This window comes from Cebus imitator, unplaced genomic scaffold, assembly GCF_001604975.1.
Source record: "Cebus imitator isolate Cc_AM_T3 unplaced genomic scaffold, Cebus_imitator-1.0 Scaffold304, whole genome shotgun sequence".
Classification (NCBI taxonomy): domain Eukaryota; kingdom Metazoa; phylum Chordata; class Mammalia; order Primates; family Cebidae; genus Cebus; species Cebus imitator.
Genome location: NW_016107619.1, coordinates 233,749 through 240,682, shown reverse-complemented (window position 1 = coordinate 240,682; position 6,934 = coordinate 233,749).

Genomic DNA, 6,934 nt, shown 5'->3' with positions numbered 1-6,934 from the left:
CCTGGAAACCATCATTCTCAGCAAACTGACAGAAGAGCAGAAGATCAAACACCGCATGTTCTCACTCATAGGCAGGTGTTGAAGAATGAGAACACATGGACACAGGGAGGGGAACACTACGCACTGGGGTCCGTTGGAGGGAAATAGGGGAGGGACGGTGGGGGGTGGGGAGCTGGGGAGAAATAGCAAGGGGAGAAATGCCAGATGTAGGTGATGGGGAGGAAGGCAGCAAATCACACTGCCATGTGTGTACCTATGCAACAATTTTGCATGTTCTTCACATGTACCCCAAATCCTAAAATGCAATAAAATAAATAAATGGAAAAAAAAGAAATTCTAATTACTAATAAAAGAAAGCATATGTATTGATAAGGACAGCAAATTATTATTATTATTTTTTTTTATTTTTTTATTTTTTTTATTTTTTTGCTCAGGCTGGAGTACAATGTCACAATCTACGCTCACTGCAACCCCTGCCTCCCAGGTTCAAGCAGTTCTCCTGCCTCAGCCTCCCAAGTAGCTGGGATTACAGGCATGCACCAGCACGCCTCATTTAGTATTTTTAGCAGAGATGGGATTTCTCCTTGTTGGTCAGGCTGGTCTCAAACTCCAAACCTCAGCCTCCCAAAATGCTGAGATTACAGGCGTGAGTCACTGGCCCTGGCAGCAAATGTTTTTTGATGACTATACTGATAATAATGAATACAACTAAGAACGTTATCTTCAACAATGGATATTCTTATAACTCATTTTCACAGAATTGAAAAAGTCAATGTTGTAACGAATGATGACCAGTGAAAGTGTGTGAAGGGTTATATTTACATAATGAAAATGGCTAACATTTATGAAGCTCCTACTGTGTGCCCTTAAAGCACTTAAAGTATATTCACCTCTTTAAAGCCCATGACAACCAAATATGGGTACTATGCGGCATTCACTGATTCAACCAAACATACTGAATACTTATTTTTTTCAGGCACATAGGACTTATAAGTAAACTAAACAACAAAAAGCCTGGCCCATCATTTAAAATAAAATAACTGAGACTTAATATGAAACCTAAGGTCATAGAGCAAGCCACTTGTTGGAGCCAAGGCTTGACACTAATAAGGCTATTTAGCCCGTGCTCCTAAATGTTAAGTCAGATATGCTTTCAATATGTAAGTACCTATCAGGTTTTATAAGTAAATGTATCTCAGGTGATCGAAGATCAGAATTCTTTCTGATCAAATTGGAGGGTATGCTACCAGTATGAAAGGAAAAAATACAGGGAGAAGGCCAATTTGAAGTGAAAATTATCTCCCAGAAGCCAAAAATGTTAATTATCTCATTTATTTGTTTTTTCTCAAACATCTACTGAGTACCGACTCTGTGCTATGCACTGTTATCGATAGCAGAGAAGTGTAAATAAATGTTATGATATTTGCCTTCCAACAGTCACAGTCTTGCTGGCTTGGGTGAAAGAGATCAGAAAATGCCACCCCAAAATATGCCACTTGAGCATAAGCAGTATTTTAAGCTGAAGGCAATTCAAAATAGCAAACACAAGATGAGCTCTCTGTCTTCAGCAAGGCATGAATTTTCTGTTTGTAAAGGAAACTTATACCTGTAAAAATGTCCTACTTTCTTATATCAGGAAGAAGAGAATAACTCACCATCTGAGATGCCTCAAGACTGCCTAAAAAACCTTACTAACTAGCCCTTATGCACTACACGTATCCTAGTCACCTTCCCACAACCTACCCATGCCACCCAGAGATTAAACCCTCCTTTTCGTTGTCTAGTCTCTTCCCCACACTTCATTACATTTTGTTAAAATGGGATACAGGGCCCTGGTCTAACTGCCTCTTTGGAGTATTCCCTACTTTTCTGTTAGCCATCCCCTGTTACTCCCTAGCTGCTACATGTGTAATAAATGTTTTCTCCTGCTAATCTCTCCTTTGTTAGTGTAATTTACAGGCCACTGAACGTAAGACGGCAGAGACATGTTTTTTTTTTTCCTCCACTAGACAGAGATTCAACAGGTTTAAAGTAAATCAGAATTAGGATCAATATTGGCTTTACTAGGCAATGTTAGGAATCTTAAATAACTTATTAGCCCACTCTCATTTTCTTATTTCTAAAATTAGATCAATAATATCTACTAATACTTCAAAATGTTACTAAGAAAATATGTAAGATACTACTTATATAAAATATTTGAGGCCGGGCATGATGGCTCACGCCTGTAATCCCAGCACCATGGGAGGCCAAAATGATCAGGAAGTCAGGCGTTCAAGACCAGCCAAGCCAGGCTGGCGAAACTGTCTCTCTACTAAAAATACAAAAAATTAGCCAGACATGGTGGTGGGTGCCTGTAATCTCAGCTACTTGGGAGGCTGAGGCAGAGAATTGCTTGAACCCGGGTGTTGGATGTTGCAGTGAGCCAAGATCGCGCCACTGCACTCCATTCTGGGCAACAGAGCGAGACTCTGTCTCAAAAAAAAAAAAAAAAAAAAAAAGTCTGACACATAGTTGCTAAGTAAATAGGAGTTTTCTCCATACTCCTATATATGTTATTTTGATTAAACTCTCTAAGGTAATTCTGAGGTCTTGAAAGAGCACTAGAACTTAGACTTTTGAAGATTGTAGGAAGCTTCCATTGAATCCTGGTCATGTTAGTTTAGTAGCTATAGCTGATAGTTACTTCATGCATTCATTAATTCAGTCTTTCATTAGGCAAATGTTTACTAAACAACTACCATTTGGTGACATCGTCCTAAATACCAGGGAATGAAATTCAGTACCCCTGTCAGAGAAGAATTAAAAGTATTCATAACAGTAAGTACGTAAAGGTTTTAGTAGGGTTATGTACAGAATGTAAGTAGGACATTGGCTGGTTAATTTGATCTTGAGTTTGTTTTGTTGTTTGTTTAATAATTGGTGCTCCAGCAGGTACAATGGCTCATACCTATCATCCCAGCACTTTGGTAGGCTGAGGTGGGAAGATCTCTGGAAGCCACTAGTTTGAGACTAACTTGGGAAAGTTAGCAAGACCTCTATCTCTAAAAAAATTAAAAATTAGCTGAGCGTGATGCTGTGTACCTGAAGTCTCAGCTACTGTGGATGCTGAGGTGGGAAGATCCTTGAGCCAGGATTTTGCGGCTGCAGTGAGCCATTATCCTGCCTCTCTCTGCACTTCAGCCTGGGTCATAAAGTGATAAAAGAAGAGCAAGGTGGCACCCTGAATTGGATCTTGGGAGAGGAGGAGGATATTAATTTAAAAAACTGATGAAATTTAAATGACCCTTGAGTTTACTTAATGGTAATATGCCAGTGAAAATAGTCTGTGCCAGGAAAGAAACTTTAAGGACACATTTTGAAGTAAGGCATTTTTGGAAACCTTCTTGTCACCCATGGTGTCTGATTTGGTTGTAGTATGTAATAACCACATACTACAAAGCTTTTCATAGGAAAAATTACTTTTATCTGTTTTATACAAATAACAGGAAGTTTATGCAGATGTGGTACTGAATAACTTATTCAGACAAATTAAATGTAACTGTTTAACTGAGCAAAGAATGATTCACGAATTGGGCAGCTGCCCCTGCAAAACAAACTAGGTTCAGAGTGCTACTGTGGTGCCACTGCAGGTTTGGAGAGGACGTGTGGACAAAGGAAAGCTACATACAGAAAATGGAAGTGAGGTACAGAAACAGCCAAATTGGTTACAGCTGGTATTTGGCATATTTCAACACAGTTTGAACAGGTGGCCCCTGTGTGTGATTGAAGTATGGTTGCCGTGATGGGCTGATATTTGGCTGCTTGTTACAAGAGTCGGTTATAGTCTGTTTACATATCCAGTGAGGTTACAGTTCACTATGTATCGGAAAACCTTTAGGCTGAACTTAAAACACGTAAGTAGGTAGCCTTAGGCTAGACTTAATTCGACATTTTTGTTTCATTTCTGGCATAACTATTAGATTCGAAATGTAAATAGTTCTAATATATTTCAGGCTTATCATTATGTGTGACATATTATGATTGAACTTTAGTTAAAACTGAAATGAACATGGTAATGAGAAAAATTTACACACAAGTGATTTTGAAAACAGAATGGATGGCTTGCAAATTACTGGAAGTATTATAACACAAACCAGAAGAATTCAATTGAAGGCAACAAGGGATTCTGAAATGAAAATTATAAAAGTATCAAGACCAATGGAGGTTATTCAAATAGCAAAGATATCATGCATGAATCTATGACTCTGAACTAATGTAAGAAAAAAATACCATCTTAAAATTTACATCATTTAATGGAAAAAAAATTGAGAAGTAAACCAACCAGAAAGAATTTTGATAAGAAAAAAAATTGCTGAGCAATAGGCAGTAACCAAGACCATAATGATAGTTTTAAGTGGAAAATTACATTTATTGCCTTAATATATTTAAGTTGTAAAATAAAATCAAAGCCCAATAAAAAATATTGGTCCTATCTTTTAGACACACGAAGACAGAAAAACAAATGATTCTAACACTAATATGAGGTTGCAATTGTACATGTTGAAACAAAAATATAAAATAAGGCTTTGAGAATAATGTCTTATGATTGTTTGGTTATTTTATCTTTCTAAAGTTTCCAACATTAGAGTGCATTGTACCTAGTTGAGAAGCACTAAAACTATGGCATTTTACTCATAGAGATCCTGTAATCCATTTGAGTGTAATAATAAGACTGGCAATATTAGTAATGCAGCTTGTTTTCAAAAAGCAGGATAACCAGTGTTCCCATTCCACATGGCCTTTTGTGATGTGCTTTTGCCATCTTTCCCATCTCCAGCATTCATACAACTTTAACCCCCAGTAGTCTTATGACTTGTTTTGGCCAAGAGAATCCATGCAGATGCAGAGGTGGCACTGAACCCCTTCTATAGGTGTGAGCTTTAGGAAATCTTCAAGCTTCTATTCTCATCTTTGGAGCTGTGTCTTTGTCCACAGATAACACAATTGTCTATGTAGAATAACTCAAAGAACAAGGAAACAACTCCTGGAACTGATTTTGATATGTGTGTAAGAATAAAAGAAAACGGGAAGCAGGGAGGGCTGTTTCAACTAAGAAAGAGTTGCAGAAGAGCGAATGGTCACTGCGTTTTGGAATGGTTACATTTGACCAGGATGGGAGCGACCATCTCTGATGGAGGTGTGCAATGTGGAGATAACCTCAGATAAAATGAAAATACCATATCTGTTGATTGGTGAAGATATTTTGGCTAAAGTAGAAGGATAAATATAAGGCTAAATTATCATTATTTCTATTCTGGTTTAGGTATTATCCTAAAGGCTGTATAGGAATTATTCAACTTATCACAAAATTTATGAGTTCACCATCATTAGAATACTTTTTTTTTGCATGAGAAATTTGAAGGTCAGAAAGTTAAGAAACCACAGAAATCATTCTCTGCATAACTAGTTGAGTTTCAAATTCTAATCCCAGTTACGGTTTAGGCTTTATACAAGCAGTGATTTTTAAAGGGTTGCTTTTCTCTCTCTCTCTCTCTCTCTCTCTCTCTCTCTCTCTCTCTCTCTCTCTCTCTGTGTGTGTGTGTGTGTGTGTGTATGTGTGTGTGTGTGTGTGTGTTTGAGAGAGAGAGAGACTGAGAAACAGAGAGAGAAACAGAGGGAGACAGAAAGAGAAAGAGACAGAGGTGGGACAGACAGAAATAGTTTAAAGGAAGAGTATGATAACAAAGACAGAGATGAAAAGTAGCTTGCCTCTTCTTTTTGTTCCTCTCCTAAATCTAGGTATATGTACCTTCACACAGGTGAGGTGTCTCAGGAAACCTCCTGTGGAACTGACAGTGGCCTCCAGTGGTGGAGTAGACTAATGACTTCGCTCTCTAGAGAAAGGGGATAATAATCAGTTATTTTTGTTTTGGTTTTACAGTTTAAGAAGGGAAACCTCTTCATGTAAGGAAGACATTTCTACATTGAAGGGTTGGGAATTTTCTACCTCTGAGATACATTGTTCTGGTCAAGAATTTAAGGAGCTGGCTGGCAACTTTGAAGTTTGTTGTGTTTAAAAACTGAGAGCACCAAGTCCTGAGAATTCCCACTATTGGCGTTAACAGACGGAAACTATGTCATTAAACTTAATATTAAGGGAGTGGGGTTGACTTCTCTCAAAACCCCTGTATGTGAATGAGACAGGGATCTTAGGGATATAAAAGTACAGTCTACCAGAGTGGGCAGAGCAAGGCCTCTGTGGCCAGTGCAAGAGTGCTCCTATGACTATAGTGAGGACAGTCCCCTCACTCCAGGCCTTCCCTTGGCTGTGAAAGATGGACTATCCCCTCTGGCCTGAAATTGTGGAAGTACTGGGCTTTTTGCATAATTGGGAGTGATGGATCAAGATAGATATCTGGAATATCCTGTTAATAAGTTAAGATATGTGAGAATACGCATCATTCAGAGGAATACATTAAAATGGAGTGCTTATATTCACATCCCAAGTTTGTGGAAAAGGATTTGTTTCATTATGGAAGAAAACACTGAAAGTATATTTTTTAAAAATCAGAGTCTGTCTATAAGACTATAAACAGGGCAGAATTTTAAAACTTTTAGTTTTCTAGACTTCACACATCCAGAAGTGAGAGTTTTGTTTTGTTCCCTTGGTTTCAATTTTAGGACTATCTCTGGCTACATTCTTCATAAACACAGAAAAAAAATCCATGGCATAGGTTGGAATTAGTTGTAGGCAAAATTGCCAAAGTGTATCCCTAGGTCAACGTTTAGTTGCTTTTGCAGGTGACTATGTCTTCAAGTGATATTCAGAGATGGAGTTTGTCCAGGGAATGTATAACTAATGCTATGTTCTTAGCATGTGTTGCCTAGGGAAATCTAAAAGATCTGAAATTTCTAGTTAGGCAAAAAGAGTTTACTTGGCCTAGCAGTATTT